General features: G+C 47.3%; 1 long non-coding RNA gene across 18 annotated transcripts in view; it reads left to right on the forward strand.

Moving 5' to 3' along the window:
• The window catches only part of LOC125693953 (uncharacterized), a 309,716-nt gene that overhangs the window by 282,406 nt on the left and 21,310 nt on the right, over positions 1-6,000 (forward strand). For all 18 annotated transcript variants that reach the window (XR_007377317.1, XR_007377316.1, XR_007377323.1 and 15 more), the window contains one exon: positions 3,943-4,064. This is a non-coding gene — a long non-coding RNA (uncharacterized LOC125693953). The remainder of the gene's footprint in view (positions 1-3,942; positions 4,065-6,000) is intronic.

Consider the following 6,000-nt stretch of genomic DNA (forward strand, 5'->3'; position numbering starts at 1 on the left):
AGGACTTTGTCTGGGGTGGGAACTCAGGGAGAAATGAAACCTCCGTAGAAGGAAATGTGATTGCTGCCAGAATATAACACAGGCCAGAGAGGAATGCACCTGTTCCTAGGAAATGACAAACACTATCCACTGAGGTATCCAACAAAAAGGGAAACGCAAAATAAATAACGTGCCTGACGCTTAAATTTCTGCCCTGCTTGTGAACGGCTGGACAAGCTGCATTGCAGTGGCAGGCTGTGAAGCCCTGCACCCCAAAGTGCCTGCTGCACGAGGAGGCTCCGGGAGTGCTCTCCTTCTGTGACTTGACTTGGGTGGAAGAAGGCTGCAGTGGGGTGGAGGAAGGACCAGAACGGAGCTCCAGCCCTTTCCATGCGCTTGTCAGCTGCTCAGCATTCTCTGCGGCCCTCCTGATGGGCAGCACCCCAGTGCCTGGGAGCCAGCCATACACTGGCACCATTTCTTCACTGCTGTGCATGTATAAGAGCATGCTGCAGTTTTAAAGCCCTCCTACAGCTGAGGGTTTTATTGTAGCGGACATGGCAGTGGCATTCCTTGCTTTTGCCTCTGAGTAGAGCTGCTTGCTATGGTTGTGTCTGGGAAGGGATCGTGTAGCAGAATGGTTAAAAAGCCAGGACGAAAGGAATAGGCTTGAAAAGGTGCATCTGAACCGGGGATGTGATGTGTGTGAAGGCAGAGCAGAAGGACACAGAGCAGGTAGAAAACCAAACAGAACAGGTGCATTGTATGGCTTCGAGCCTAAAAGATTGTGGGGTTAATAAAAATGAAGGCACTTCTAGCAGTCACTTGGTAGGGGAGAACCCCTGCCTTCCTCGCCTGAGAGTGCCAACGGAATGGCATTCTTTTCTTCTCCTGCAAATTTTCTGGCACAAAGGGATACATTTTCTGTGTACCAATGCAAAAATTCTGCATGCATCTCGCACCAAATAGTCAAACAAAATAAATCTTTTAACAGGCTTAAAGGCCTCTTTCTTTCTGCTGTGAATTAAATAAGGTTTGTAAATGTTATCCATCAGGAAGAGGGAGAAAAAAAGAAAAGAGAGAAAGCATGAAGAAAATCCCAGAAAAAAAAAATGGTCCACATTGTGCTGTTTTCCTTCCTTCCCCATAAAGTGAGTGTCTTATCCTCAGAGAAATTCACTTCATTGTTAGAAATAGCCGAAATTGGCTTGCAACTAGTAAAGATGCCAAGAATTTGCACCTTGCTCTGTGACCTAAAGCAAAAATGACATGAACATTGACAAATTTGACAAGGAAATTTGTGCAAAAAACAACTTCTATTTGGCTAGCCAAGCAGCAAATATGTCGGATGATATGCTTTATTAAGCAATCCATTTTTCAGCAATAGCTGCACCATCTGCAAAGGTTAGTGTGCATCAGGCTTTCCACAGAATTTCATCTGCGTCTGCAGCTAGGTGCAACACACGACCACATTTTTCATGTACATACAATTTTGGATGCAAATAGAATACTTGATGAAAGAGGTGACCTTCCGGACTGACTTCCCACATGCAGTAAAGTCACAGGCACAGAAGCTGAGAGAAACATATCTCTACCTGAAGGGAGGAGGGGGGAGCTGGAGGGAGGAAGGAGGAGGAGAGAGGGGAATAAAAAGAGAAGAAAACTTCAAGAAAGAGTGTTTCCCAAAGAGGTGCTTTGGCACATCACGCAGCTGACGCTTTGTACTTGTTTTAGTCAAGGGGATACTGGAACTGCTCTGTTGCGTAGCTGCAGTTCCCTTTGGATGGTATCTGTCTCTGTCTTCTAGTGTTTCTTTTGCCATCCTGACTAGTTCCTGCTGCTACAAAATCTAAGCATCTTTGGCTCTTCTTCCTTGTCTTTCATTGGTTCCTCTATCGTGTTCTGCATTTCAGACTTGTCATCTCATTTCCCCTCTTGCAGCTATGGTCCCTGCCTAGGGCTGCTGGATCTCCTTTCAAACATCCTTGGCTCTACAGGCAAGGAGAGGAAGCGTTGCTTTCAAATACTCGTTGGATGTATCCATGTTCTGTCTTTTTTTCTTTTAAGATATGGTGGTCTTGCCTTTGTATTGCTTTCTACTGGATGGATACAGCCTTTTTGTGTCCTGCCTGCCCTACATTAGGCACAGTCAGCTCTGCTCTAGTCCCCAGTCTCCTTACCCAAGTGCATGCTGTGCACATGGCTCCCTACGCCTCATTGATGGCTGCTGGTTATGAATTCATGTTCTCAGTCCCTACTCCACTTAGCTGAAGTTGGACGCCATCCCAGTGCCTTGCAACTGTCCCTGGTCCAGTGGAAAGTTTAATCTGCCAGTTCATGGCGCGTCGTCCTATGGGGAGAGTTCAGTTCAGCGCGGCTCCGCACTGCACAGAGAGAAGCTCATTAGCGGGTCGTGGTAGTGTCTGATGACACTGTGGTCCAAGAAGGCCTCATTAGGCACAGAATGTTTTCTGTGGCTCTCTGAGGTTTCCTAGTAACTTAAGGAATTCTGACAGTTACCACCGGGGTGCAGATGAAATGGGGGGCAAAGATGCACTCTCCGAGGGCCATCCCCCATCTGTGCCTTTCGGAGGAGCAGACACTGAATGGAGCTTTGCCTCCACTTCAGCAGCGTTGGATCCTCACTGCAGGGATGCAGATGGGGCTGGTTGGCCTGGCAGGCACACTGTCCCCTGGTTGGCTGCTAAGTGATGTTAAGTGATGAATGTTAAACTTAACAAGGGAACTTACAGATTTACGTAAGGGTTTTACTGCCTGCCAGGTATAAATGATGGAGCAGCTTTGATCTTCAGGGGGATCAGCACTGGAAGTGATTTAAAATAAAGTTAATAAAACTGCTTAAAACTGTACTCTGCAGTCACAGAGGCTAGAGCAGCCCTAGTGGTCATTTGAGTGCTTTAAGTAAAAATTGTTCTCGTTTATGAGGAAGACCAAGTCCCACTGGCATTAACCGTGTTTCCAGTTGAATAATAAATGGCATCTTTCAGGAGTTCTACGAGTCCTTCCCTTTGCCCACTGCAAATCCCACAGCCTGCTGGAGCTGCCAAGCTTTTATCCACCAATACAAAAGATGGCAGACTTGGTGTTTCCACAGGGTTTTCTCATTCTCTGTCCACTTCATTGTCGTTAAACCAGGTTTGTTCCCTTTGGCGTTTCGTAGCTTGTCACAAGCTAATGCTGGTGCTTTTATGTTGGGATTCTTGTTGTGTTTTATCTTTGGAATTTGCCAGCCAGCAGTGACAAGTGTCATGAACATTAAAATTTTGTTGGCTCCATGGTGAGGAAAGAGGATATCACTAAAGTATGTTTACAGTTTTTATGGATGGTCCTGAAATATCTTTTCTCAACCCCATACATGCTAAGAAAGTTCCTCCACAGAGGTGGAAATTCTCATTTGCAATGCAGAGTCTATCTCTCAGGAACCTTGGCTGTCCCCTACGATATAACCATGGTTATTTTCACTGGGCATTTCCATAACATCCCAGTGTGAAATAGTGTGAGCTGTTGGGTAGGGTTCTTGGGTGCCAGTGTAAGCAGCAGTTGTGTCACCTACCCTGGCTCAAGAGAATAAGTGGCTTGTTGCTGGACTTTGCTGACATCCCTGTATCAGTCCAGCTCATTAGATCTAAAAGCAAATTCCATTGCTTAATGTGTTCACAGCCATGAAACAAACAGCATCGTCTAGAGTTCTGTGAGCTTTCCTGCATGCCATCAGCCTGAGCCACCAGGCACATGAAAATGTTCTTGCTGTAAGGTTTCTAACCCTGCTGCCATTTCCTAGAAACCCTTATCCCACTACCAGAATGCCTTCTGTCTGCTCAGGATCAAAACAAGTGGCTTTTTGTGGGCCTCTCTAGAAAACAGTGATTGGCAGCCACTGAAATTGAGTTAGCAACAACTCACCACTGGTAGAATAACCACTTTTTTGTTATTTTATTTCAGACCAGTGTTCCGTTAGCCATGAAAGTTCTCAGCACAATGATTTGATGAGGCCGTGATCTCGGAGAGGTAGAAAATGAGATGGGTTCTTCGGATGGATCAGGAGGAAATGCTGAATTGTAAAGGTATGCTCGAGTCTGGGATGGGCTTTGCTCTGTGGAGGTGCCAGCTGAAGGCTACCACTGACCGAGAGGAAGTGGCATGAAAATCTTGTTACTTGTACCTTGTTAGATAATTACCTCTTGCAGAGTTGTTATTTTTTCCCCCTGAGTTACAGTCATTGTTGGAGGCAGGTTATGGGCTCCCAGGCTGGACAGCCTGGTATTTCCTGCACTCTTATTTCCACGGATCCTCTCACACCCCTGCCTTTGTCCTGCTATTGTGCAACACTACAAGGATGCAGTATGTCTGAGGTTGTTGCAGCGTTTCTGCAGACAGCTCTGAGTGGTGTTTGCAGAGCCCCCCGATTTGCTCCTCGGTCTCCCGCAGCATTTCTAACCCCCAGGGGCCGGGGGTCACCTCTCACTTTGCATGGTGTAAATTGGAAATGACACAATGAAATCAGTCATGATGAAATGGCTCCATTCTGATTACAATGAGAGGGGATTTGGGATCTGTGTTTCTGTTGTGGTGTACATAAACCATAGTGGTGGTTTAAATCTTTTGGTGAAGATTACCAATTTGAACTCTCCTTCCTATCCCACACAACTGTGGCAAGGCTGAACAAACTCCACTTTCAGAGTTTTCTATGTGTTTCCAGAGAGGTTCCTTGTGTTGCATCCTGTAGAAGCCTATCTGTTGATAGCACAAGAGGGAAAGGGCGAGTGGCTTTTAACTAAAAGAGGGGAAATTTAGGTTAGATGTTAGAAGAAATTCTTTACTCAGGGTGGTGAATCACTGGCATAGACTGCACAGAGAGCTATGGGTGCCCCATCTCTGGAGGTGTTCAAGGCCAGGTTGGGTGAGGCCTTGGGCAGTCACCGTCAGTGTGTGTGAAGCAGCAGTTTTGGGAAGCATCGCTGGATTTAGGGCCATTTGATTGCGGTTCCTCATTTCTATTTCTCCCTGCCCTCCATCACATAAGAGGTCATTTCTGTGCTGTGTCTCCCTGGAAGACTGGGACCTTGAGACTCCCCTGAACACAGGGTGCTGCCCAGCTCATTCTGCTCCTGGTCCATTGCCCATGCTGCAGCACTGAAATGCTCAGACAGGACAATGCAGTGGGTGTCTGCCAATTGACAGCGCCGGGGGATTGGTCCCAGATCGGATAGAGAGCACAGAACCCTCCAGCAGCGCCTCTTTGAAAGAAGCCCCGGGCAGGTATTTCAGCCCAGTTAGCCGGGCATGCAATTGTGGCTTTTGCTACAGTGTAAAATCAGTTTTTCCAAAGGACACCAGTAGCAGCCTCTTAAAAAAGGAGCTGTGGCCCCTCCCCAGTGACCTTTCCTTGTCAAGTGCTACATGCTGTGATGTTCCTACACAATAGAGAACACTCTGGTCTCTGTGTACTTGGCAAAGGAAGAAATGGCTTTTTTAATCTCATTGCATGAATTATTGGCAAAACGTTTGAAGTGGCTCCAAGATTTCTCTCTGACTGACTTGCATTTTCTCAGGAGATTTGTGTAGTTTGGGAGTTTGGAACGTGTAACTGAGTAGCTCAGAGAAAGCATTTGCTACCTTTTGAAAGACTGCTGTGTCCTTGTGGTAAAACCACTTCATCTGCTGCATCACTGTCCTCATGCAGAGGATGAGGCTCTCTGAGTGCAATGCCCCGTGTACCCCTGGGGAACACCAGCTCTTGTGCTGCTGGGCAGTGCTGCCTGCAGACACAGCTGTGATGGTCCCGTAGCTGAGCTGCAGATGTGGGAGCAGGGCTCTGCCGTGCCAAGCCCTGGACAAACACAGACATGAGCCAGCACATGCCCTGCAGAGATGGGGCATGGAAACCAGCAGCAGTGTGGGGTCACCAATGGGGCTGCTGCCCCCCAGCAGCCTGTTCTCATTGCTCACCTCTAGGCTTGCTGCTAGGTCTGTGCCATGAACCCAGAGTAGAGCATATCA

The sequence above is a fragment of the Lagopus muta genome, chromosome 5, assembly GCF_023343835.1.
Source record: "Lagopus muta isolate bLagMut1 chromosome 5, bLagMut1 primary, whole genome shotgun sequence".
Lineage (NCBI taxonomy): Eukaryota > Metazoa > Chordata > Aves > Galliformes > Phasianidae > Lagopus > Lagopus muta.